Below are 26,015 nucleotides of genomic sequence, written 5' to 3'. Positions count from 1 at the left end.
CAAGTACTTACTTACTTAACTACAAACCTAACCTAAAATTTAGGTAACGTTGTATAAATATGTTTTTTGTTATTGGACCGCAAAAAGAAATTAAAAACCATATGAAGTAGAATATGAAGTACAACATAATATAACATTAATAAGGTCGAGCAAAAACTAACACGTTTCTTGTAGTGGGTTTTAGGTTCAACTTTTATTATTTTTATTATATGCCTCTTACAGTTTATAAAATACAGCTACCATCTAAGCAGATGTACGGACGGGCACACATATAAGGCTTAGTATAGTCCCGTTGCCACCCTTCGGGAACGGAACCCGAAGGTTTTTGCAGTTATACTTCTTTTGATGAAAATTGAGGAAACTGAATTTTTACAATGCGCGCATATATTATAAGATTTTACAGTGTACATTTCAATTGTCAAAGTCTCATTCCGGTGATTTAATTGATTCAATTGTACAATAATCAAAAATTTTTATGTTGAGTGTAACTTGGTTGTCCTATAATGAGTTTATTAGTATTCCAAATTTAATTATGTTTATTATGTCTATATCTTTATGTAGAAATATTTTTTGGTTTTTTGTGATATTGAAAATAAATTTTATTTAACTAGATTATGCGTTATAATGGAACTTTCATTGTATTAAATACATTTTTCTCTATTGTTAGTATCGTTTTATCTACAGAAGTAGAGGCAAAAGATATTTTTAAAAAAACATGACGTATGCGGCGTTACCTTGCTCTGAGGCGTTCCATTCAAGGCTTGAAGTGCAAGCGAGAGCGCGGAACGAGCGACAAAGAGGCACAGTCGGCCTCCGCGTTCGACATCTGTCTCTCTCCTACTTGAGTGAGCGATGTGTCCGCGTGGACAGCTTCTATACAATAATACATTTACATGTTTTCGGCAAGGATGAAGTGCAGTGAAAAGTGAATGTGGTGTCAATTGTTTATAGCAACGATAACATCTATCAAACAAATAAAATTAAAATTTTCTTTTGAAAAATGCAACCATTCCATCAGTATTTTCTTACGACGTTGTCACGTTCAACTATCGCCAGTAAGCCGACTTTACAGACAACCAATTTTTTTTAAACTTCATAGAGTTGCTTGAAAGTCTTATGATAATAGCTAGCAATATATGTGGTGGCATTGTTTAACGGACAAACAGTGCTGGCGATCTAACTGCGCAGTAAAGACGTTCTTATACAATTACATAGCAATCAGAGTATCTGGCCTAAACCTTTATCTACCCTCCCCGTTTCTTCATCAATGTCAACCCATTTCCGGTCCACTGCAGGGCACAGTCCTCCTCAGTCCTCTGGGAATGATAAAGGGCCGTACACCACGCTGGCCGAGTGTGGATTGAAAAAGAACAAGAAGAAATACTTTATTGCACACAAACATCAAAAAATACATAAAATATAGAATAAGCAAAAAAACAAGAATTGTAGGCATGCAAAGGCGGCCTTATTGCTGCAAGCAATCTCTTACAGGCAACCTCTGGCAGAAGAAAAAGCTGCAAGAGAGCGGGATAGTGCAATTGTATATACATATATATTCAAAAATAAATAGTGCGTTGAGTGCGGATTGGTAGATTACGCCTTTGAAAAAATTAAGGAGAACTCGGACCGCAAGTGATATTTTAATTGCTTAAATTAAAACACGCATAAAACCGAAAAGCAAGAAGTGTATTGGATTAAACTCGAAATCTCGGACGGGATGCTGAAGTCCTAAAGAGAAGAAAGTAACACTTTTTTTCTTCTCTTCAACCACCTAGGGATAGATCTTCTACAATTCATTTCTTTGTTTAGGAACATCGCCGGTATGCTGTTTGCTTAAAGATAGTTACTATTATAGCACCTTCAAACCGACACTGTTTTGTTATTCCCTTCCACGCTAAAGTGGTTGTGAGGAACTTCTACTGTAAATGGTTTTAAATTGGTCATTATTGGCCTTAAACTCCCCAGCCGTCAATGGTGCCGAAATTTCCTGGACGGATGTGGCCAAACCAGAACGCAATGCGCGTTCCTCTGTGTTTTGACATCATCATTAACAAACCATTCCCTCTAAGGGGCAAGGTTCTCTTAGAATGTGAAGGGCTTAGGCCGTAGTCCATCATGCATGCTAGGTATGGCTTGGTGGGTTCCAAACGCTTTTGATAACATTATGCGGAACTCTCAGATATGCAGGTTTCCTTAGATGTTTGTGATTTTATCTGTGTTACAATTAATGCGTTATTCTTCGGCAAATTCTGGATCTGCCATTGCATAAGTTTAAGCAATGTGTTAAAACACATTTATAACAGCAAGGTACGATACAATTGATGCATTTCTTAATGACAAGGTTGCTTAGAAGCGGCCAGTTTCGCTTACATCTCTCACAAGATAGAATATGTTTAATTTGTTTTTAGAGTTCAAATTAAGCCTCACAAAGTTCAGACTATCAAATCAAACCAAAAATTCTTATAAAGAAGGCCTTTTTTTTTTCGGTTCATAGTGATAATTGCTGGACCGAGCAGGTGATGATTTTGTACATATACGTGGGTTATATGTGGAAAATCATTGCCTATGAACACAGAAACTGTTTTAAGGACATGCTAACAATACGTCCTGCAAAGTTATGATGTTATTATTTATTATTATTATTTCCTGCGCCCTTCTACTTAAGGCGCATGGGTTAAACCTCATGTGCCTGTAAATAAATCGGCAACCACGACCTTTAGAACGGAACACAGCATTGCAACAATGCGGCTTTGCGGCAGAAATAGACAGTGGCGGTAGTACTTCTTCGGACGAGCTCTGTCACGTATCATACTCTACGTATCACACTATACGAGTACGCATCACACTCTTCGTATGACTAAGGCAGTGGTCACATGATATCTTTTACCTGCTATTAGGTAGTGATTTAACCCCGTTTAACAAGTTCTTTGTTCTACATTTGCATGCATTTTAGGATAACTTATATCGAGCGATTAGCTAATTTTCTCGGTCTATAATTTGATATTCCCCACTGGTAATCTTTCTTCTTATTTTTAGGATTCCGTACCAGAATGGTAAAAATAGGACCCTTATGGTACTTTCACCGTCTTTCCGTACTTTAAAACCGATTATTTCACAAAATACCAGAGCAACATAAAATTTGTGATAGTTGTAAAAAATAGATTAACAAAATAAAAACGAATAAAATATAGTCGGAAGTTACTTTTATTATAATTTTTTTTTATGTTACTAGACTTTAGTTTATTTAATTTAATTTAACAAATATAAATAATAAGAAAAGTCGTGTTTTTCAACCGTATGACGTATCCAGCAGAAATTTATGAGTCACATGGGCATCTGAATACTTGCTATAAAGTATAACCCGACTAAAAAAAACGTCATATACAACAATTAGTAGATAGTAAGTAGAGCATTTTGTAACTGAGCTCGTCCGGGGAAGTACTACCATTTACCACCATGCTTATGTCTACCGCACAAGCAGCATTTCAGTGTTCCGGCCTGGAGGGCGTGGTTGCCGGTTGCATGGATGATGGACACATGGTGGAATTTTGTGTGACGTGTTGCTCTGTTTTAGGCGATTTGCCCTTGACCCGTCAATTATTACAATTAAATAATTTTATATCGAACAGTTATGGTAATAACTGTTCGATATTAACTCATACCAAGCTAAGTTACAAGGTATGTAACTTAGCTTGGTATGAGTTAAACAAAATAAGTTTTCTAATATAACATTTCGGATTTTTTTGCTTATCTTCAATAAGGCAAATAATAATTTTAATAAATCTAAGTATCATAAAACAACCCCAATTCTCGCTCAAACTCGTCTTTTAAATTGCGATGTGTCCGAAAGGTATTCTTAAACAGCCGATCCTTAAAGTGATTTCGCTCATTTCAGCAATTACCAACGTCACATGTTACACTTACAACAAGGTCGACTTAAGGCTCTTTGTTATCTAATAATCTTATATTATTTTGATTCGCGTCGTTCGCCTAAAAGGATTTACGCGTCTTATGATCTATAGATATCTAATTCTTTCGTATGTAATGCATTGTTTGAATATTTAATTCTTATCATATTATGTTGCTAAAATTATCAGTAGTAGTTTTTGTTTATTCTATTTACGAGCTTATCATAGGATTTTGGAAATAAATCTGTTTGATATTTCTCATACGTAAGGTTCTTAGATTTACACAGTGGCTTAAAGCTTAGGTTAGGGTTTTCTCGAAAATAGGGTCTGACACACCTCTAGATATTAAAAGCTTCAAATAAAGAATTTTAAGAAAGAGAAAGTATTATATAAGTACAAAGTATTCACATATTTAGCCTAGTAGTTAGATCTTCGGCTTCAGTTTCGGGGGGCCGAGTTCGAATCCGAGCACACACCTCTAACACTTCTAAGTTATATGCGTTATAATTTTTTGTGCTTTTTGGCCTAATTACAAGAAGATAGTTTTTAGTGTTGTTCTGCTATTTGGTACCAGTGGCACTTTCACAATAACTAGTTCTATTATTATAGTCTGACTAGAAATTTCTAAATCGAGATATTCTTCTATATAAAAAATGATGACCTAGAAATCTCGGAGAAATTTGTTTACATAAATATCCGTTTTCTGGTTTCGGTTTAAGAATTGGAATGCTATTCGAGAGAAAGAAATGCAAATAGAAACTTGACTGTTCAATTTCATAAATAGATAAAATTTTAAATGAATAATAATAAAGGTTTAATTAGCAAAAATATAAATACCTATACCTGACTATCATTTAACTATCACAGTATTTACATTACGGGATTCGATTGACTGTTGACACCCCTCACATTTTCCCCGGAAAAAGGTGTTCAAATGTGACAACTGAAATCCATATTCAAATATTGTTTACGTGTTTTTGCGTAGTATTTGCTATGAGATTGTCTATGTTGACTCGTCGAGGCCTGCCGATACATATATAGCTTGTTACAAACAGAAGCCTCTCGCACTCCTTCGAGAGTGTTGCCAGACGCGACGTTGTGTAGTGTTAAGTTCACCTTCACCCCATATTTTTAGTTCATAGCCACTCCCGGTGGCTGAACATTCATACCAGAAATTTCATCGGAAGAGAGACATCAGGCCGTCGGGTAAGTAGTTCACGATAATTAAACCTTGCAGGCTATTATCACAGGCGTGTGACGTAACGCCACCGTGTCACACCGGACAACTGTAAAATACCGTCCTTTATTTTCAGTTAAAATTTTCTCAAGGGTCTAATTGATGTACCAACGCAAGTACATAGGTGCTTTTGTTTCCTTTCTTAGAACATCTGACGTGTTTTGCACATAAAATCTATTTTTTCTTACCTGTCTTATAAAGTAAACCATCTCCTCGTTACTTTTAAAAAAAAAATTAAATTGTTTGTAATCGACAATAATGAAAACACACATACAAAACATTAAATCTTTTTTTATTTAGTTTTTTTTTGTTTATTTTATCTCACTTGTTTTTTTTATTTTTAAAACATACTTTACACTAAAAGTAATGAAAAGATATGTTAAAAGATATCAGATTAATATTAAAGATAGAACAAGTTACAAAGGAACTGCAAAGCAAAGGACTGCAAATAAAACAAAAATTAAGCATGAGTTTTTTGGCAAAGATTTTCAGAAAATAATCTGTTTCTATACTTTGATACTTACTTGTTGCTTATTTTTTATTTAAAGACAACACTTAATGTGTTTCATTTAATAGTAAATTACAAAAATGTTATCTATTATCTCAACGAAGTATTACTATTGAGCCGGAATGATTTCTGGAACTTCAAACTTACGGTAATTCGAAAATATTATCATCCCATATTCCCTACAGGTACGGGGTACCTACTTTATTTATCTAGAAAGCTCTAAGTTACTACGAAGTTATACCTACCCTTTACGTATAACTTAATTCAGAGGCAGTAATGCCCGTTTTCACTAAATCTTGGCATCGCCTAAATAAAATGCCTAATGATTTAGGAAACGAATTATTAAGATTTTTAAACATTTAAAAACTAAAAGTTCCATGGACGAAAAGTTAGATTTTATCTCTACTTTAATAACGCCAACAGCCTAACAAAAGCTAGGTCAGGAACTCTTTTTCCATTATTATTTTAATTAGTGATTTATATGTAGCACTATTAGTGTTTGATTATTTAGTCGTAGTATTTTAATCTTGTAGTAGTATTTTAATCAGAACTTTTTAGCTTAGTAAAAATGTAAGAAACAGCGAAAAAGTTAGAAAAAAATACGTCTGCTATGAAACTACTGGGAACCTACATGTGGTTATCAAATTAACATCAAATTGTATAACTAGCTGTTGCCCGCGACTTCGTCTGCGTTTGATTTTGTTTTTAAAGTATTCAGTATCGCTAAGCCTTAAATGAGTATTGTAGTATATATATATATATATATATATATATATATATATATATATATAACATGTGACTGTCAATTAATTATAGACAAATAATTTGCAATAAAATAAAATTGCGACTATAATTAAAGATCTAAGCTATCCTATCTCTTAAGTTGGACCAGACTGCTCACGGTGTGCCAATTTAATTTAAAATCGGTTAAGTAGTTTAGGAGTCCATCGCGGACAAACATCGTGACAGGAGATTTATATATATTAAGATTTTACGTAGTAGTAGTGTTTGCATAGTAAATTTACTCGGCGATACCGCTGCGCTGTTGACTTGTCGGTTCGGTGGTATCCTTCTGTACAAGATAGATTGACTGACGTGTTGATTATTTGATACTGTCAAATGTGACAAATATGAACAATGATAGTAAACGGCCTCTCATTAGCTGAGTTAATAACGTTTTCGTCACGGTAGGTTTAATTGGGATTTGGTAGCTAAGTATAGTATTTGCGAAGTGGTTTTGGGGATTTTATTGCGCGCAAATACGAATAATGAAGTTAAAAAACCCATGACGTAATTTTTTTTTTTTTTTAAACGTTTATAGAGATCAACATGTAGTCAGAGTAGACGAATAATAAAGTCAATATAATATTTATGTATTTCTACAAATACATAAAAATAATGAATATTTTTTATTTTTTAATATTTCGTGAATATTAAGAATAAGACTACAAAAAACACGCCCAGTTCTCATCATTTGGTTGGGTTATCAAGGTAGAGCAACAAAATCTCGAAGTAAACAGATGCCTCCAACTGCGTTTGTGAACACTGTCAACTAAGATGATTAAAAACCAAAATAAAATACTTACTCAAATTAATGTCTTGTTTCTATCTTTTCGTTTCTTCAATGAATTAAATACAGGTCAGATACTGACGCAGTCGGGTTTTTTGTTATTAATTTTTATTTCGATGTAACCAGTGTCATCTCACGACTAAGACGAATTATTGACACCGCTGACATAAAAATACGACAAGCCTTTTAGGCCATAGGGTGTGCTAAAGATATATATAAAGAAAGAGTAAATATTTTTTAGAAAAACTCAGTACAATAAATCTTTGGAATCCTGACCCCTAAACTATGAAATATTGGGGGCCAGTGCCTTCCCAACCATTGATTAAATCATTGAGATAATATATAGTGCACTTAAACAAAGGAAACTTTACAAAGGTGTGTTGAGTTCTCTAACAGTTAATTGAGAATAGCATGCTGACTGAAACGCGTGTGTAGGTGTGTGTGTGTTTATGTTTGAGTGTGTATGTGTCTGTGCGCCCATCTGTACGTGCATGTTGTGAGTGTATGTTCATCGGATATCGTGTGTGTATATACATACATTGTACATTCTAAAAAGTATAGTCATATACACAGTGGCGTGCATTGGGTTTCTTACCAGGGTATGCATACACCAGGAAAATTGCATAAAACGGCACAAATTCTCCTCCTATTCGAGTTATATATCTAATCAAAATGTTAGGGTATGCAGTGCATACCCTAACATTTTGTGTCATTTTGTGCATATATGGAGTGCACGCCACTGCATATACAAAGAGACAGGTAAAAACTCACTAATTATCCTTTAAAATCAACGCTTGATAATCATTTTACAGCAGAATTACTTATGTAGCGCGCCTAATCATGCTTAACACAATAGACTTATTAGGTAACCTCGAATCTTTTGTGCAGTGAAGTAATTCATATGGCCTTAAGTAAATTAAATCCTTTAAACGAGTCATTAATCAATTATTCGGAAGTGATGATCTGGTAAAATTGTTTAGAATCTAAACAATTTTAGTTTTTATTCTTAAACAAACACTATCTAAACTTTAGATAGTGTTTGTTGATGCCTAAACTAAGAGTTAATATACACCTACTCGTATTATCAACATCAGCGCTCTCCCCTTCACATGATTTTTTTCTTGGCTTTACGCATATTAGCCAATGTCAGGTCTCTAATATTTTTTCTTCTTCTCACTTTACACGTATTAGCCAATGTCAGGTGAATAATTTATTGGACATTAACAGAACATGAAATAACCGTAGAATGAAAAATATACAGAACCCTCATTCAGCAATATTGCATAAAAAGTATTGTGTCCAAAAACAGTGAATATGCCTCGCGCACGTCTGACTTTACCCTTTTACTCATTTTTAAATTGTATGGTAAACTTTTTGAACATTAGATGTAAAATAATTACTGTCACCTGCTGAATGAAGTGACTTACCGCCTGTTGGAGAAACCCTACTACAGCGGAGTGGTTTTTGATGCTTCAATGTTAGTCGTGTACACGCTTTCTGTATGTGCTTAATTCTGTGGAAATGACTTATTTAAATTTAGTAATCTAAAATAAGTTTTTAAATATGGAACATCCATTAAGTATTTTGTGTAAAAAAAATTACCATTATAAAATATATTTAGACCTAGGAGCTAAAAAACTAGCAGTTATTTTTTGAGATTGTGTGGAGACTGGCATTTGGTAGACTGGCACACCCCATCTAGAAGATAGATAGTGTTAATTAGCACCAAGGTACAGTTATCATACTTTTTGAAGCCCTTAACGGAAAGATTTACCAAGGATTTTTTTTATGGCTAAAACCACGTGGATAAAGTCGTTGTCATCAGGTAATTACACGGAAAACTTTTCTAACATCCTGATTATAGTTTATTTGTTTATCATGTATACCTTTTAAGTTCGATTAAAAAACCTTCTTCCCACTATAAAATGGATTCATCTTCAAAGGATTGCGACAATGAGACAACAATTACTCTAACCAACCATTAAAGCTATTTTGCTAGATCAAATTATCGAATCATAGTAATTTGCGCAATATTAACGTGATAATTAAATAGGTCCTAGATATATACCTACGAAGCGTTTTATTTGGATATTTAGTGCACATCTTGCACTAGGTTTTATCTGATGCTTGTTTTGCATAAATTATTATAAAAAAAACGTTTTAAGTAATCGAAATATCACTTAAGGAAAATTTTCTCAATGGCGTGTGAAGTCCACCAATCCGCACTGGAACGGTGGACTACGGCCTAAACCCTTCGATTTGTGTGACCCGTGCCCTGAAGTGGGCCTGTATGCTGTAGTGGGTTGATATGGTGATGATGATGATAAAAAAACAGGATTTTGGGGGACTGAGTGCATAAATCTTACTCGTCATTGGCCGGTTTTATTAACCCCCGACGCACGAAGCAAAAGCGACGGGATGCTATAAGTTTGACATGGCTATGCGTGCGTGTGTGTGTGCGTGCGTGTGTGTGTGCGTGTGTGTAAGTATGTGTGCGTGTTTGTATATGTGTGTGTGTCTCTGACGTGTCGGCTTTGAAATTGTTTTTTTTTTGTTTGAATCGGGAATAGGTCGGGACTCGGGAGTGTTGCTAACGAAACACAAAACAGCGAATTGTTTTTCTTTTACAAATCTCTCAAAATGTGTATCAAATAAAAGGTATTGACTAGGTTTTTAAATATTTTTTTATAAAGTTATTCTTTTTATGGTACCTTATAAAAATCGATGATACTTAATTTATATACCTAAGGATAAATTGCGCTGAAAAATTAAAACGTATGATGACATTAGATATAAACAAGGTGATGCAAGTTGGTATCCAATAAGAATTATTCTCATTATGATTATTTTATTTATTTATTTAAAATTCATAGTATTTGATCTCGTTTATTATATTGTTTAACTCAGTTATTTGAATGTGTATATAAAATCCATTTGAGATTTACTCCAAGACCTGGAGTATAACTGCTTACGTTAGTCCACATATATTTTTTAATATATTCGTGGAATTACTTAAACCATTATATATTTATCAATGAATAAATATTACCTACTGTTTTTATTAACAAACATAGTACACAGATGCAGGATATTCAAATCAGGTTTGGATTTATTTGTCCATGTGATTTAAAGTTTCCTTATTGTTTAGATAACAGTATGACTTGTTTAATAACTTAACACGTTCTCCCTGATTTGTTTACGTTAAAATATTTTTGTTTATGTTTTGAAGTATTATTTAAAAAAAATTTTGCTTCCCGATGGGTAGGTTACCTACATAACTGAACTATTATGATAACTGATATTTACTCGTTATGATATTCAGGTTTTTTGTTTAAAAAAATTGTACTAAAAGTACATAAACTTATTATTAAGGCGTCCAAGTCCGAGTTGATGACTTCCCTGGCGGAGCATAGAACGCTGTGGTTATAAGTGGAGGTCCCAGATTAGAACCCCGGCCGCGGCAGAGAGAATTTGGGAATTTATAATTTCTCTGGTCTGGTGCAAGGCTTTGGCCGCAGCTAGTTATCTATTTTTGGGTGTTTACCTATTTGTTGGTTGATATGTTTTATTAGTGAATTACAGACCAAAGAAAGCATTTGAAAATCTTATTAAATTTTACAACTGAATTTTTATTTTATCTATTTAATTTTCGATATAACCTCGATATTTTAAGCACTTTTTCGTATAGGAAAATGCGGAGAATAGCTTATTCTTTAATACAGTCAGCCGTGTGACTCCACAAACGTTTTTAACAAAAAATACGCATTACAAAGACTAAAGAGGGTTTATCTTTTCAAATCTTAATATATATAAATCTCCTGTCACGATGTTTGTCCGCGATGGACTCCTAAACTACTGAACCGATTTTAAATTAAATTGGCACACCGTGAGCAGTCTGGTCCAACTTAAGAGATAGGATAGCTTAGATCTTTAAGTAAAGTCACAATTTTATTTTATTGCAAATTATTTGTCTATAATTAATTGACAGTCACATGTTATATGTATATACAACTATACTCATTTAAGGCTTAGCGATACTGAATACTTTAAAAACAAAATCAAACGCAGACGAAGTCGCGGGCAACAGCTAGTAATACTATAAAGTTACATTTAGACTAACAAGATTACATCATACTCGTCACACCCAAACGGACGAATGTAGCCTTTTTGAAGTACTGCGATGTGTATAAATATTTACAAAACCAGTACAGTGTTTCATATTGGTCAGATATTTTATTAAATTTATTTGGATTTTTACAAATTCGCTTATATATACTTATTCTTTCATTAATAAATAGTTTTCAAGAAACAATAAAAAATATAGTTGATTAAAAACATGACATTGAGGCGGCGGTTTCGATATACTCGTAAATAAATAATAAATAAATATACTACGACAATACACACATCGCCACCTAGCCCCAAAGTAAGCGTAGCTTGTGTTATGGGTACTAAGATGACTGATGAATATTTTTATGAATTATATATACATAAATACTTAGAAAATACATATAAACACCCAGACACTGAAAAACACTTAATGCTCATCACAAAACATTTTCCAGTTGCGGGAATCGAACCCACGGCCTTGGACTCAGAAAGCAGGGTCGCTGCCCACTGCGCCAGTCGGCCGTCAAGCCGACTGGCGCAGTGTAAATGCGCAATGTGGCAAGCGTAAATACGACTGCATTATAGCTACTCTCCAGTCCTGTATGGACTCGAACGATGCAAAGATTCCTCCCGTTAGTCGTAAAATTTATTAAATTTATTTGTAAAATCGTCAAACACTTTCATCCCCTCTCCCAAAGGAACCGAGCATAATGTCAGGATAAAAAGCATCCTATATTACTTCTAACACTTCCAAGAGTATGTGTACAAAGTTTCATGAGGATCGGTAAAGTGGTTTTTGCGTGAAAGCGTAACAAACAAACTTTCATTGTCATTTATAATATTAGTAGGAATATTAGAAGGGATAGGGATAGGGATAGGAATAACCAATATTGCATATATCAGTGACGCGCACTGGGTTTCTTACCAGGGTATGCATACAGTATGAAAATTGCACAAAATGGAAAATATCCTCCTCCTATACGAGCTATATTTCAATTTTAGAGTATGCAGTGCTTTTGTGCATGTATGAAGTGCACGCCACTTGCATATATAAAGTAGTAGTAGAGCATTTTTGTGACAGAGCTCGTCCGGGGATGTACTACCACATGCTTAGGTACTTAATTCTGCCGCTACAAAGAATTGTCGCAATGCTGGCCTGAAGGGCGTGGTTGGAGGTGTTATCGGCACATGAATCTAAAACACCTACGCATCTGGTGGATGGACACAGGTGGGCTTTCTTCTTGGTCCATCAATTAAAAATTATAAAAAAAAATTATCCTTATTTCATCGACCCACCCTCCGTCACTCTATTAAAAGAATTATTAAATTAAGAAAGAAATGGTAGCTTCGTGCCCTTTGCATAATGGTTAAGATGGATAGCTAATCATAATATAATTTCATTTTATTATCTTCAATAATTAATTGAAGATAATAATAAGCGATCCAGAAGTTTCATTGTACTTAATTATACAAATAATCAAGACGGTGTAATGTACCTCTACAGTTTCATCATTTCATTAGTGCCCCTGAATCAAAATCATTTCTCACGTTATCTACCTTTATGCATAAAGCTCCTGTGTACCTGTTGTTATTTAATGTGTTGCTATTTTTCTCCCCTCAACGGATTGTATTTTTTTTAAAGGTCCCAAGGGATACTCCATTTTTTTGTATGGAACAGCGTATACTTATTAAACAGTTACAGAGAAGTAAATAGACGAATGGTTGGCGTGCCGCTTGTGAGACAGAGCATATTTGAGAAGTGTTGCCATACATTTTTTTTTACCCCGATTCTAAGGTCCCTGATTTCAGGTCTTCTACCACACTTATAGTTTGTTGGTATTTGTTTATTACTATTTGTTATTTATTTCCAACTTACGACTAGTTTTACAGGAATTTTCCTAATGCACTAGCGTAGATACTTATGCCTACCTACAGGCTACATACTAAACTTTATCAGTGTAGCGAAATGTAGGCATTTGTTTCATTAGAAGCAGCTGCACTTAGAAACATATCCTAAAGGATCCTACGATTAGAGGCCTGTCAATATTTATTAAGTTATGCTACTGCTTTTATACGAGGGAGGCCTGTCAATATTTTTAAAAGTTATACTATTGTTTATATACGAAGAGCAGTGATAGTCTAGTGATAAGGACTTCGGTTTTACTTTTAGTGGCAGAGTTCGAATGCCAGCACGCACATCTAACTTTTCTAAGTTAGGTGCGTCTTTAACAATTAAAAACAGGACAGCTTCCGTGATTTTGCAGCCAATATAGTTATGCCTTAATTTATAGTTCGTAAAATTTTGATGAAATTAGTCCGCCGGAAATTTCTTAGTTTACGTATATATAAACTAATTAAACATATTCTATTTACATTTCGAATCTGTATTACAATTAAGTACAGTTTAACTTGGTTTATTATTATTCATATCACGTGTTAAGACAAGTTAATACTGTATGGTATATATTAAATTGGCTACGACTGTAAGACTGGTTTGCTTATTAATTTATGTATTCGTACGATGCGTTTTTTACTAGTAGTACTAGTAGTAACTTAATACGTTGAAAGAAGCCCGCCAACAGGCGTTGGAGCGGTTTGGTGGGTCTATGCTTTTAAACCTTTCTCAAGACAGAGAAAGTCTGTGCCATGCTGTGAGACATTAGCAGAATGAGCTAGGCGGACATTCATCTATCAACTGTTCTGTGATAAAGTGTTCTTACGCTACGAATAGGTAGCTATTAGTATGTTTCAGATCATAGCTTCTTTGTGATGCCAGTAGATAGCGTTATTTCAGCGCGTTCATTAAATAAATAAATGTACGAGGACAATACACACATCGCGATCTAGCCCCAAAGTAAGCGTAGTTTGTGTTATGGCTTGTGTTATGGTGCTTCTGAAAGCAATAGTTAGAGACCAGGTTTCGGTTCAAAGCTTTTTTGCTATGTCTATAATAAGCAACTATGTTTTAGACCATAGATTTAAGTTGAAACCAATAGTTAGCGACCATGTTTTGGATCACAGCTTTAATGAAGCCAATAAATAGTAAACGTTCATGTTAAAGTCATAGTGGTCATGAAGTACCAACACACAGCTTCTATGTTTCGAATCTTAGCTCTCTTACGGAGCTAATAGTAAGCGACGATTTCAGAACATAGCTCTCTTATGCAGTCAATATAGTTACGGACAAGGCAATAGTAACCGACTATGTTTAGGATCATAGCTTCCTTATGAACCTTATAGTCAGCGACTATGTTTTGAACTTTTTTTATGAAGCCATTAGTTAACTATAATGTTTTGGATCATGGCTTCTAAAGACAATAGTTAGCTGCGATTTGGGAATATAGCTTCCTTATGAACCTTATTATAGTCAGCGACTGTGTTTTGTACTTTTTTTATGAAGCCATTAGTTAGCGATAATGTTTCGGATCATGGCTTCTAAAGACAATAGTTAACTGCGATTTGGGAACATAGCTTCCTTATGAACCTTATAGTCAGCGACTATGTTTTTGACTTTTTTATGAAGCCATTAGTTAGCGATAATGTTTCGGATCATGGCTTCTAAAGACAATAGTTAGCTGCGATTTGGGAATATAGCTTCCTTATGAACCTTATTATAGTCAGCGACTGTGTTTTGTACTTTTTTTATGAAGCCATTAGTTAGCGATAATGTTTCGGATCATGGATTCTAAAGACAATAGTTAGCTGCGATTTGGGAATATAGCTTCCTTATGAACCTTATTATAGTCAGCGACTGTGTTTTGTACTTTTTTTATGAAGCCATTAGTTAGCGATAATGTTTCGGATCATGGCTTCTAAAGACAATAGTTAACTGCGATTTGGGAACATAGCTTCCTTATGAACCTTATAGTCAGCGACTATGTTTTTGACTTTTTTTATGAAGCCATTAGTTAGCGATAATGTTTCGGATCATGGATTCTAAATACAATAGTTAGCTGCGATTTGGGAATATAGCTTCCTTATGAACCTTATTATAGTCAGCGACTGTGTTTTGTACTTTTTTTATGAAGCCATTAGTTAGCGATAATGTTTCGGATCATGGCTTCTAAAGCCAATAGTTAACTGCGATTTGGGAACATAGCTTCCTTATGAACCTTATAGTCAGCTACTATGTTTTGGACTTTTTTTTATGAAGCCAATGGTTACTGACAATATGTCGGATAATAGCTTCTTATAAAGCCAATAAATAGTTAGCTACGACTTGCGAAGCTAATAGTCAGCGACTATGTTTTGGACTCTTTTTTTATGAAGCCAATAGTTAGCGACTATGTTTCGGATCATGGCTTCTTGTAAAGCCAATAGTTAGCTATGACTTTGGTACATAGCTTCCTTATGAAGCTAGAGACAATATTTCGGATCGTAGCTTTTGCATGAAGCCCTATCGGCTTCATGCAAAAGCTACGATCCGACAATAGCGACAATGTTTCGGTTCATAAAATTATATTTAAAAACGTCGATGGTACCAACTTTTTATGCATGCACTCCATCTGATATCAACCTTCACCTTGATGGACCGGTCTGTGCGAGCGGCGGGCACTCCTCTAGGTCGATGCACGTGATATGTAGTTTACGTAATATACAAAACATTTGATACATTGCTGTTTGTGTGACATTTATTGGAAAAGCAAACCTTACACAGTGGTCTCAAGTAATATAAAAAGAACATTTGATACATTGACGGACTCACTGGTGCGCCCAGTGGTCTTATAAGTGGAGTACCGTTCGATCCTCGACTTGGGCAATTTGGGAACTTATAATTTCTGATATTTATATAAATAAATGATAAATAAATATATTACGACAATACACACATCGCCATCTAGTCCCAAAGTGTAGCTTGTGTTATGGGTACTGAGATAGCTGATGAATATTCAATATCAATATAATACACATAAATACTTATAATATACAGATAAACACCCAGACACTGAAAAACATTCATGTTCATCACACAAACATTTTCCAGTTGTGGGAATCGAACCCACGACCTTGGACTCAGAAAGCAGGGTCGCTGCCCACTGCGCCACTCGGCCGTCAAATATAGTCTGGTGTGAGGCTTCGGCCGTGGTTAGCTTCCACCCAACTGACAAAGACGTTGGCAGTTTTCCGGTACGATGCTGCGAAGATACCAATTGGGGTGCTCATAGGTTTAAAATGCCTGCTATCTCCCCATTACAGATTAGCCTACTACAATCTTAGATTCCATCAACAATACCACCCGGTGAGATTGATGGTCAAGAACTAATTTGTAGTGGAGTAAAAAAACACGAAAATGTTTTTTTGTCGTTTATGGATAAAATAAACCGTAGGTTCCTACACAGTTTCTTAGACCTAGAGTACCTACCTAACCGTACCCACCTCTTTGAAAGCTATGCTGTTAACCAATTTTGTTGATATCTAAGAACTTGCTCTAAGGTGATAAAATAATCACAAAAGGAGTATAAAGTCCAATCTGAACATGAGGCGTATAGCACATGCCATATGCCGCGTGTTCATTGTACACAAACTCAGCAGCCGTGGGCGTTGTATTTAATGCGCTGTAGATACTTGCAAAATCCTTCATCTTGTAACTTCAGATTGGATTAAAGATTTTTCTGTTCCTAACTTGTTTTCACAGATCATCATTGATCAGTGGCAAACGTGCCAAAAATGACTTCTTTTTCTGCTCCCTACCTGTTTCCTCATGTTATCAGTGGAAAACCTAACAAAAATGACTTGTTTTTCTGTTCCTTACCTGTTTCCTCAAGTGATGAGTGGGAAACGTGCCAAAAGTGGCTTCTTTTCCAGTTCCTTATCTGTTTCCTCATGTGATCAGTGGAAAACTTGCCAAAAATGGGTTGTTTTTCTGTTCCTTACCTGTTTCCTCAGGTAATCAGTAGAAAACGTACCAAAAATGGCTTCTTTTTCTGATCCTTACCAGTTTCCTCAGGCGATCAGTGGAAAACGTGCCAAAAATGGCCTCTTTTTTTTTTCTTGAACCTGTTTCCTCATGTGATCAGTCGAAAACGTCTATTTTATTTTTAAGCAATACTAGAACCTACTCACTAAATCTTTTTTTTTAACTTGCTATACCGCTCTGGGTTCTATCAATCTAAAAACAAAAAGTTCCCTAAACCAAAAGAATAAAGGCTGACCTTTAGTGTTTTGAAGTAGCTGTAACTATTGGACTTTTGACATTTCTTAATAATTTTCATCAAATTCATAATTTAAGTAAGACCACAGGCTGAAGCTAGTGCATTATATTTTGTTCCGTTGGCAATTTTTATCATTTTCTTACTTTATGCGTACGAACCACATTTTACCTTATGTAAATCATTTCTAGACGACAACCAATAAATATATTATTGTTAAATACCAACAAGAATTATTTATATTCGATTTTCAATTTATGAATGAATTCAATTTTATTCTACACCAAAGAAAAAAGTAGTTAGTTCCACTAAATTGTACTCTCTTGATATGTATTTATATCTCTGTAACTACTTTTTTTCTTTGGTGTACAATAAAAGTGTATTCATTCATTCATTCTAGTTATAGAGATATAAACAAAGAGCAAGAGGTAATTTGGTAGCCTTACAGGTGACGATCTCTTCCAGCCAACGAAAGTCGGTAAAGGCAACAAACATAGATGTGAGGCAGTGGCGTGCACTGGGTTTCTTACCAGGGTATGCATAAAGCAGGAAAATTGTATAAAACTGTAAAAATCTCCTCATATACGAGTTTTAATATCAATTTTAGGGTATGCAGTGCTCTTGTGCATGTATGAAGTGCACGCCACTGATGTGAGGGTAGGTGGTGCAATAAAAAAGATATAAACACTACAAAAATAGAATTAGATATTTATATATATACATACATACAATAACATTACTCATAATTGATGTAATATTAGTTATAAAAACAGCTATAAAAAAAAATTATATTTCAATTGTTCATTACTTTAATAAAATTAGATTATATTGACTTACTGTAAACATAAACTCATTTTTTTTCTTCAAACTCGTATCAATGATAATTGGGGTTCTGGTTTCTAATCAATTTTTCAATCAGTTGCAAAACTTTCGCAATTAAAATGTTCGTATGAATTTTTATTTTAGGAAATGGCGTAACTCTTACGATATTAACACTAAAAAACTGGCTAAACACGAGTTGGACTTGCATTCGAAGGATTCCGTGCCAAGTTGATAAATACAAAAGTATTAAACAGTGGCGTGCAAATGGTTTTGGACAAGGGTAGAGCAGAAAGAAGATATAATATGGAAAGACCCTTATTCTGACCGAGTAAAAAAATTAAGGTTAGGCAGTGCATTTGTTCATGTATGAAATGTACGCCACTGGCACTGGTGATGACGTTATTTATCTAAAGCACCTATAATCCAAACCTTTAATTTTGATTTATTTTTTATTTTTTGATATAACTGCAAAAGAAATACACATTACCGCCGATATGTCGCATACACAAATCTCTAACCCGGTCCTAAAGTTGTGCCATCCGAATGTGAATAAGAAAGCACTAGTATTTTCAGATCTACCATATAAGTTTAGACAGTTGTGTACAAGATAATTGGCACGTTACTGTGCAAATTATAACTCTGCCTATTAAGATTTGGGAATTATACGGTCCGCTGACAGAAAGACTTACAGCGAAGGCAAAGTAATATGGTCCCGTTTAGTGGCGTGCACTTCACACATGCACACAAGCACTGCATACCCTAAAAATTTTGTATTACTCATAAAAGGGAAGGATTTTTCCATTTTATGCCATTTTCCTTCTTTATGCATACCCTGGTCAAAAACTCTGTGCACGCCACTGGTCCCGTCGGCAATTTTTTGTCACGGAATCCTAAAAAGCTGTTGAAACGTAGAAAAGTATAAACCAGAAATATGGGCGGTAAAACGTAAGCTTATTTTTACCGAGCGCAGTCTTTTAGCCAATGCCACTGCGGTCGCTAGTTCATCTTATTTTAAACACAGACTAACTGTACAATTACTTTACTATAGGTATGGGTAGACTAAATGTATAGTTAGTTTACAATAGGTAAACTAAATGTACAGTTAGTCTGTAAGTAGTAAAACTTTTAAGCTAGCATCAGCGTGTAAGATATTGTTAAACAAAGCATAAAACCAATATTTATTTGAAATCTTTGATAACGTTTAGAGCTACCTCTAACTGACTCTATCTCTCTTTAAAATTCTGTAAGTATTTTTTTTTTATTGTGATAGCCTGGTGGTTTAAACTTCGTCCGTACTTTCAGAGGGACCGTTTAAGCAAATAAATATAAATCGATTTAAATTTAAGGAAAACAATGTGAGTTTGAAACTTGTAAATGTTTGTGTGATGAATATAAATGTTTTTCAGTGTTTCGGTATTTATCTGCATATTATTATATTATATAAGTATTTATGTATATTATTCATAAAATTATTAAATAGTTATCATAGTACCTATAACTCAAGCTTCGCTTACTTCGGGGCTGATATATTTATTTATTTAAAAAAAAAAAAAAACCGTTAATTCAGCGAAAATATACCTTATAATAAAAGAAACAAGGTGGGTGCCATGTATAGAAAGTGATAAAAAAACTGTTAAGCGTGCAGGGCTGGTTTCAGGCCTGATCCACGGTGACTTCGCGGACGGATCGAGATCATGGGTGCGTGTGTGCGTGTGTGCGTGTGTCTGAATGTTTTCGACAAAGGCATGTTTTATGAGGTTGTATGTACGAGAAATAAACTGTGGAATGGGAGTGTTATTTATTTATATTCCTTTAATTTATTTATCTTACATTATTATGTTTTTTCTAATAATATTTTTTTTTTATTTTACTATAATTAGCCCTTGAGTGTAATCTCACCAGCTGATGAGTGATCATGCAGTCTAACATAAAAACAGAGAAAGATAACGGGCTAACCTTTTAAGGGTATATATATATATATACATGATTAATACCATTATATATATCATGATTTGGCTTTTACGCGACACGTTCTAGAACGCTTAATCGCTTTTCGGCACGTCTTTGTTTGTGGGGTGGTAACTAGCCACGGCAGAAGCCTCCCAACAGACCAGAGTAGATCAAATCAGCAATTATAAATTCCCAATTTTCCCTAGTCGGGGATCAATCCCGGGACATCTCACTTAAATCAACACTACTCACTGCTGCGCCAGGTAGGTCACGAAACAACGTCTTCGAGCATACAATTTTCGCCTTAAATCGCAGCCTCTGAAAACACATTAGTCATTACCCTGTTCATACAGACGTCTGGATCATTAGATCAGAGAATACTAAATAACATTACTTGGCGTACGTTCCAGTATTGTTTTGATAAGAAACTCTTTGTTCCTAATTTCCAAACTTAAATATTCTGCAGGCCATGTGCCCACTTAAATAAATAAAGACACAATGTTTTATAATTTTGCGTGTAATTACAGTTCTATGCGAGTATAATAATATTCTAGTCTTGAAAACAAAAGAATATTTGGCTGATGGATCCATCATTTTTTTATATTAGTTAGGGTTGGTTTTAATCAGACATTTTTATTGATTTTATGCATCGCATTTGATTTATGCAACACAAGTTACTCGCCCCGGTTCCCATGTGCAGAAATTAGAAGAAAAGAGTGAAGATCCTGCTAATTATTATAGAATTTATTGATAAATAATGTTACGCTTGCAGCTGTCGTTCCGTTCCACAATACGAACAAAATACGCGGCCTAGCGATTGGGGTACGTAAACTAAGCTTTAGCAAGCGAAAAAATAATATAATGTTAACAAAATAATAAGCAATCATCATCATATCAAACCATTACCAGCCTACTACAGGGCACGGGTGTCCTCGAACAATGAAATTCAAAATTCATTTATTTCAAGTAGGCCTAATATAAGCACTTTTGAAACGTCAAGTCTGACTGCTCCGAGAAGAAGCCGGCAAGAAACTCAGCAGTTGCTCTTTTCCAACATCAACAATTTACATTTTAACATTAATTTTTCTATCTTGTGAGAGATGAAAGCGGAGCCGGATGCTTCCAAGCAACCTTGTCATTAATGAGAAGGGCTTGAGACCGTAGTCCACCATGCTGGCCCATTATTTATTCTATAGTATTTATCTGAATGATAGACTTAAAAGGACAATTATAATCTTAGTTAATGAAATGCCCAAGAATACTAGAATATTTAATTTGATTTTAATTTAAGCAATTCAAATATAACCTGCTTTAAATTGTGAAGGAAAACATCGTGAAACCTGCATGCCTGAGAGTTCTATAAGTCACAAGTTCTAGAAGTCTGTTAGGACACATATATATGTATAGTTAAAACAGTAGAAATATAAAAAACCTTAAAAATAACCTAGTAACTGCATAATGAAGCGTCAATAGAAATTATATATTGACGTTAATAAATAACTTTATTTATGTTTTTTTTTTCATATCTTTTGAATGAAAAATTCACATTATAGCATAAATTACGCACAATTGCGTCACTTTATGGCACTTTTTAATCTTAATAACTAAGTTGTTACTATCGAGATAACCTACTCATATTGCTACACTGCATCAAAACGCAAGTTTCTTTATTTGATTAAAGGGTTAATAATAACTATAGGTGTACCTATAATAAAGATCTCTCTGGGCACTATAGAAGTCAGATTCACCATATTGTGGGCACAGATTTATGTATACCTATAGGAAAGATCTGATATTACATAGTACCTACTTAATTATTTGAAAATCCTAAACAAGTACTCAGAATTTAACGTAGCTGTGTGAATTAATTTATTGTTTGTAATAATCGTCATATTATTTTGATTATAATAATTAATTGATAGTTATATCAAGATGGCTTGCAAAATATTATTGAGATGACACTTCCTAAGTGTTGACAAAACTACGGAACTGAATGTCAGCTAATACGAGATAATTGTCAGATACAATATCATCAAGCCTCCAAGGTGGGGCGAATAGTGCGTTCACAGTAGCTAAGGCAAGCGCGCGTGCCTTCAATCACCATATACTCGCGCTCAATCTCGATGAAAACACGCCTTGTAAAAAGCCTTATTTTTTTATTTTTTATTAACTCGCTACCGATGTTTTCATTTTAAAAACCCAACATTGATCTCTAAGAAGGCTCAGAGCACCTTATGCAGGTACTAAGGACTGGAAGTGACGTGAAATGTTTACCTCAAGTGATATTTGACGGGAGTTTTCTTGTTCATGTGATTTACAGAACATTTTTCACTGAAAGAACTTCTTTACGAGATAATTCCCTTTTCGGGAATTGAGTGATCTTTCGCTTAATCCTCGTAAATTGCTACTGTGGTAAGTAACTTTCCTTAGTTTAAACACATTAGTTACTCTATTAATCTGTTTACTAAAATTAATATAACAAATTTATGGAAAAAAAATTAAGTACTTATTCACCAAAATTTGTTTGTTTTTTCCTATACATTTCGTCTATTGTTACGAAATAACCACATTGTTTTTGGAGTTAACTAGGTATTATGTTTACCACAGCTATATTCCACGCTTGTTGATTACTTAACTCAAATCTGTATTTTTAATTAAGATTTTAGTCATGACTAATCTTATTGTTCATTTGTAACTGTTTAATAATTTAATATGTACCTACCTTACAAAAAAAAAATACGAGTTACTAACACACCATAAATATGTAGAGTTTGACTGGTCCATAACGCAAAAGTTTGCTGCTGGACACAAATAATCTTTCACAATGGCTCCCTGGGGCTAGTTTGTTATCCACTATTACTAAATACATTTGTTTTGAAAGACCAAGATGTTATTGATTTTTTAAATCAAATGTTTAATTTAAAAGCGACCATAAATAGAGGTGTTTATTTGATTTGTTGTCTGCGTATGCTACACCCGCCTACTGTTAACCGATTTTAGTGTTTTTTCTTTTGATTGATATAATAAAGTATACATATACTTTTAATGAAAAGTCTAACTTTAGGGGAGGGCAAAATAGGTGGTGGATTTGCATATTACACTTTAGTTATATGAGTTCAATCTAAATCTTAAAAATCGTTTTCGAAATGCACATACATTCACTTCTACCGCTTTTATTTGTTTTCGGGCGCGATTTCGAATCCCAGAACGCCCCTCGAACTTTTCAAAGTTATGTGCGTTTTATGTAATCATAACATCGCTTGCTTCGACGGTGAAGAAAAACATCATGAGGAAACCTAAATGCCTGAGAGTTCTCCATAATGTTCTCAAATACGTGTAGAGTCCAAGTCCGCACTGGGCTAGAGTAGTGGACTACGACCTTATACACTCTTCTCATTCTCAGAGGAGACCCGTGCCCTGTAGTGAGCCGGTTATGGGTTGATGATGATGATGATGATGACTTACGATGAAGCAGGTTTAACATTTACTCTAAATCCTATTAGATAAGTACAATCCAAAATATTTGTGCATTGCATAGACACGTTTGGGCACTGCCTAACGCTTAAACTGTGACAGAGCATTACTTTTTTTTTTTCCCTACGGTTGCCTAACTCTAGTCGATATAAATAACAAAGCTATTGTATGTATATTATATCTGCAATTATGAATAACTAGGAAATTATTTCGCATTCAAATTACTTATTTGGCGGAATATTGAAAAAATATATTAGTTTTAATAGTGGTCAAATAAACAAATACAAGTGACTTGTAGTAAAAAAACATTACAGTCATACCCAAGTATAAATAAATAACACAATTCAAACGGTGTATTACATACACGTGTTAAAGTTAAATTTTGTTTTTTTTCGTCCACTATAAGTAGTCCTTGACTGCGATCTCACGTGGTAGTAAGTAATGATGCAATTTAAAATAGTAGCGGGCTGACATACTAGTTGCTTGTTGTATCGTTTTTTTCTCATTTCACTTCAGGTTAGCCCTTAACTGCAGTCTTACCTGCTGGGAAGTGACGATGCAGTCTAAGATGGTAACGGGCTAACCTGTTAGATTTATGGCAGTTATATGTAACCCAAATCCCTAATTGGTTTCTACGTTACATCATACCGTAAACCTAAATCGTTTGGCAAAGACTCCGTCGGTAGGATGGTAACTAGCCACGGCCCAACCGACCAGACCAAAGAATATTATAAATCGTCAATATCCCCGGGTTTCGAACACGTTAACTCTTATTTATAAGACCACATTGCTCACCACAGCGCCAGGTAGACACAATGTATCTAACTACCTACACATGAGTTTAAATACTAACGCAATCTATCAAGCCAGTATGAGACAGGTTTTCATTTAAAATTTCCGTCGGGCGAAAAGATTAAACACATTGTTGTGTGGCGTTTATCTTGAAAGGGATAGGCTTCTATTTGCATATTAATTTGTAAGTAAATTACAAAAAAATACTGCACGCGTGTGTTTGGCGACAAGTTTAATACCTACAGCGCGGCTACATGGGCAGGAGACAGTTATCGCCCCGGGAAATTTATCAACTCTCAAAGCATTGGCGCACAAGTGGAAATAATATGCAAATAATATATGTGTAATAATATTCCATGATTCCGTGATTAAGCAGGTGTACACAGTACACGTTAATTATATCCCCTGTCAAGGGTCATAGTCGGGGGATACAATTGTTTTCTCCTGCCTGTGCTAGCCCTGCTGCTGAAGAGTTATGAGAATTATATTCTACCCCCTTCATAAAAAACCGATGAAAATATCACTTGTTTTGAAAACCATAACTGCGACTCAGTCTTGCACTATAGCAGTATTATCGAATTTGGGTTTCATGATACACATTACCTTATGTTTGCCTTATTTTGTACTATTTTTAATTTGCTGTGTAACTGTTAATTGAAATAAACTTATTACTAAACTTATAAACTTATTACCTGCATGAATGTGAGCTCTCGGTAATGTTCTCAAAGGCGTGTGGAGTCCACCAATCCGTACTGGGCCAGCGTGTTGGTTTGCGGCCTTAACCCCTTCTCATTGTGGGTGGGCCAGTAATGGGATGATATGATGATGATGATAGTAAGAAATAAATGACAAAAATTATTTTCATTACTAATGATGCATTTAACTTAACAGTTGATTATCATAATACTTCTTTATTTACATTCAGTTAATGCGTTTCCTAACACAAATTAATTAAATTGGGCTGTTAATGCTATTTAGTAGTATTTAAACATACAAACAATCTATATAACAATAAAGATTATGATTTAAGATTATGATAACGAACTGATCAAGTCAGTCTGAGATTAGGTAAAAAATCACAACGTTTAACAATGTTAAGTGACAAGCAAGAAATAGAAATAAAAACCAATAATTAAATCCATCCATTGTAATTTTTTCACGGTAAAAAAGTAAAGTAAAAAATAATAAACAAATCACCATAACGAGGAAGGCGCTCACTGAATCAGACTTTTTACTAGTAGATACCTACCTATAATATGTACGTAGACAGGTTGCCAATTTGGAAGGGTACGCTCTTTTCACAAATCGATTTCACTAGACAAGTCATAAAACCTAACTTGTCTATGGCGCTTGCCACAAAGTATAGTCTTTTGTGTTTGTCGTTTCTTATTTCTCTTCAATTTGAATTTATATTTTTTCCATCTGTCATGTGTCTAGGGCAGGGTCCTAGGGAGAAGAGGGCCGATAATTCGTTGAATAAATGAATGAATTAATG

At 34.5% G+C, this 26,015-nt stretch overlaps 1 protein-coding gene across 2 annotated transcripts in view; it reads left to right on the top strand.

The window, feature by feature from the left end:
- Window positions 1-4,984: 4,984 nt before the first annotated feature.
- LOC120632604 (synaptic vesicle glycoprotein 2C-like) overlaps window positions 4,985-26,015 on the top strand; it is a 56,393-nt gene continuing 35,362 nt past the window's right edge. Inside the window, exon 1 of one of the 2 annotated variants that reach the window (XM_039902533.1) lies at window positions 4,985-5,114. The gene's annotated coding sequence lies outside the window, so the exon portion shown is untranslated. Of the gene's footprint in view, window positions 5,115-22,334; window positions 22,667-26,015 lie in introns of those variants that run through there. The other variant, XM_039902534.1, reaches the window with a different exon arrangement.

This window comes from Pararge aegeria, chromosome 20 (genome assembly GCF_905163445.1).
Source record: "Pararge aegeria chromosome 20, ilParAegt1.1, whole genome shotgun sequence".
NCBI lineage: Eukaryota > Metazoa > Arthropoda > Insecta > Lepidoptera > Nymphalidae > Pararge > Pararge aegeria.
The sequence above is the reverse complement of the archived record's forward strand: the minus strand, read 5'-3'. Positions and strand labels throughout refer to the sequence as shown.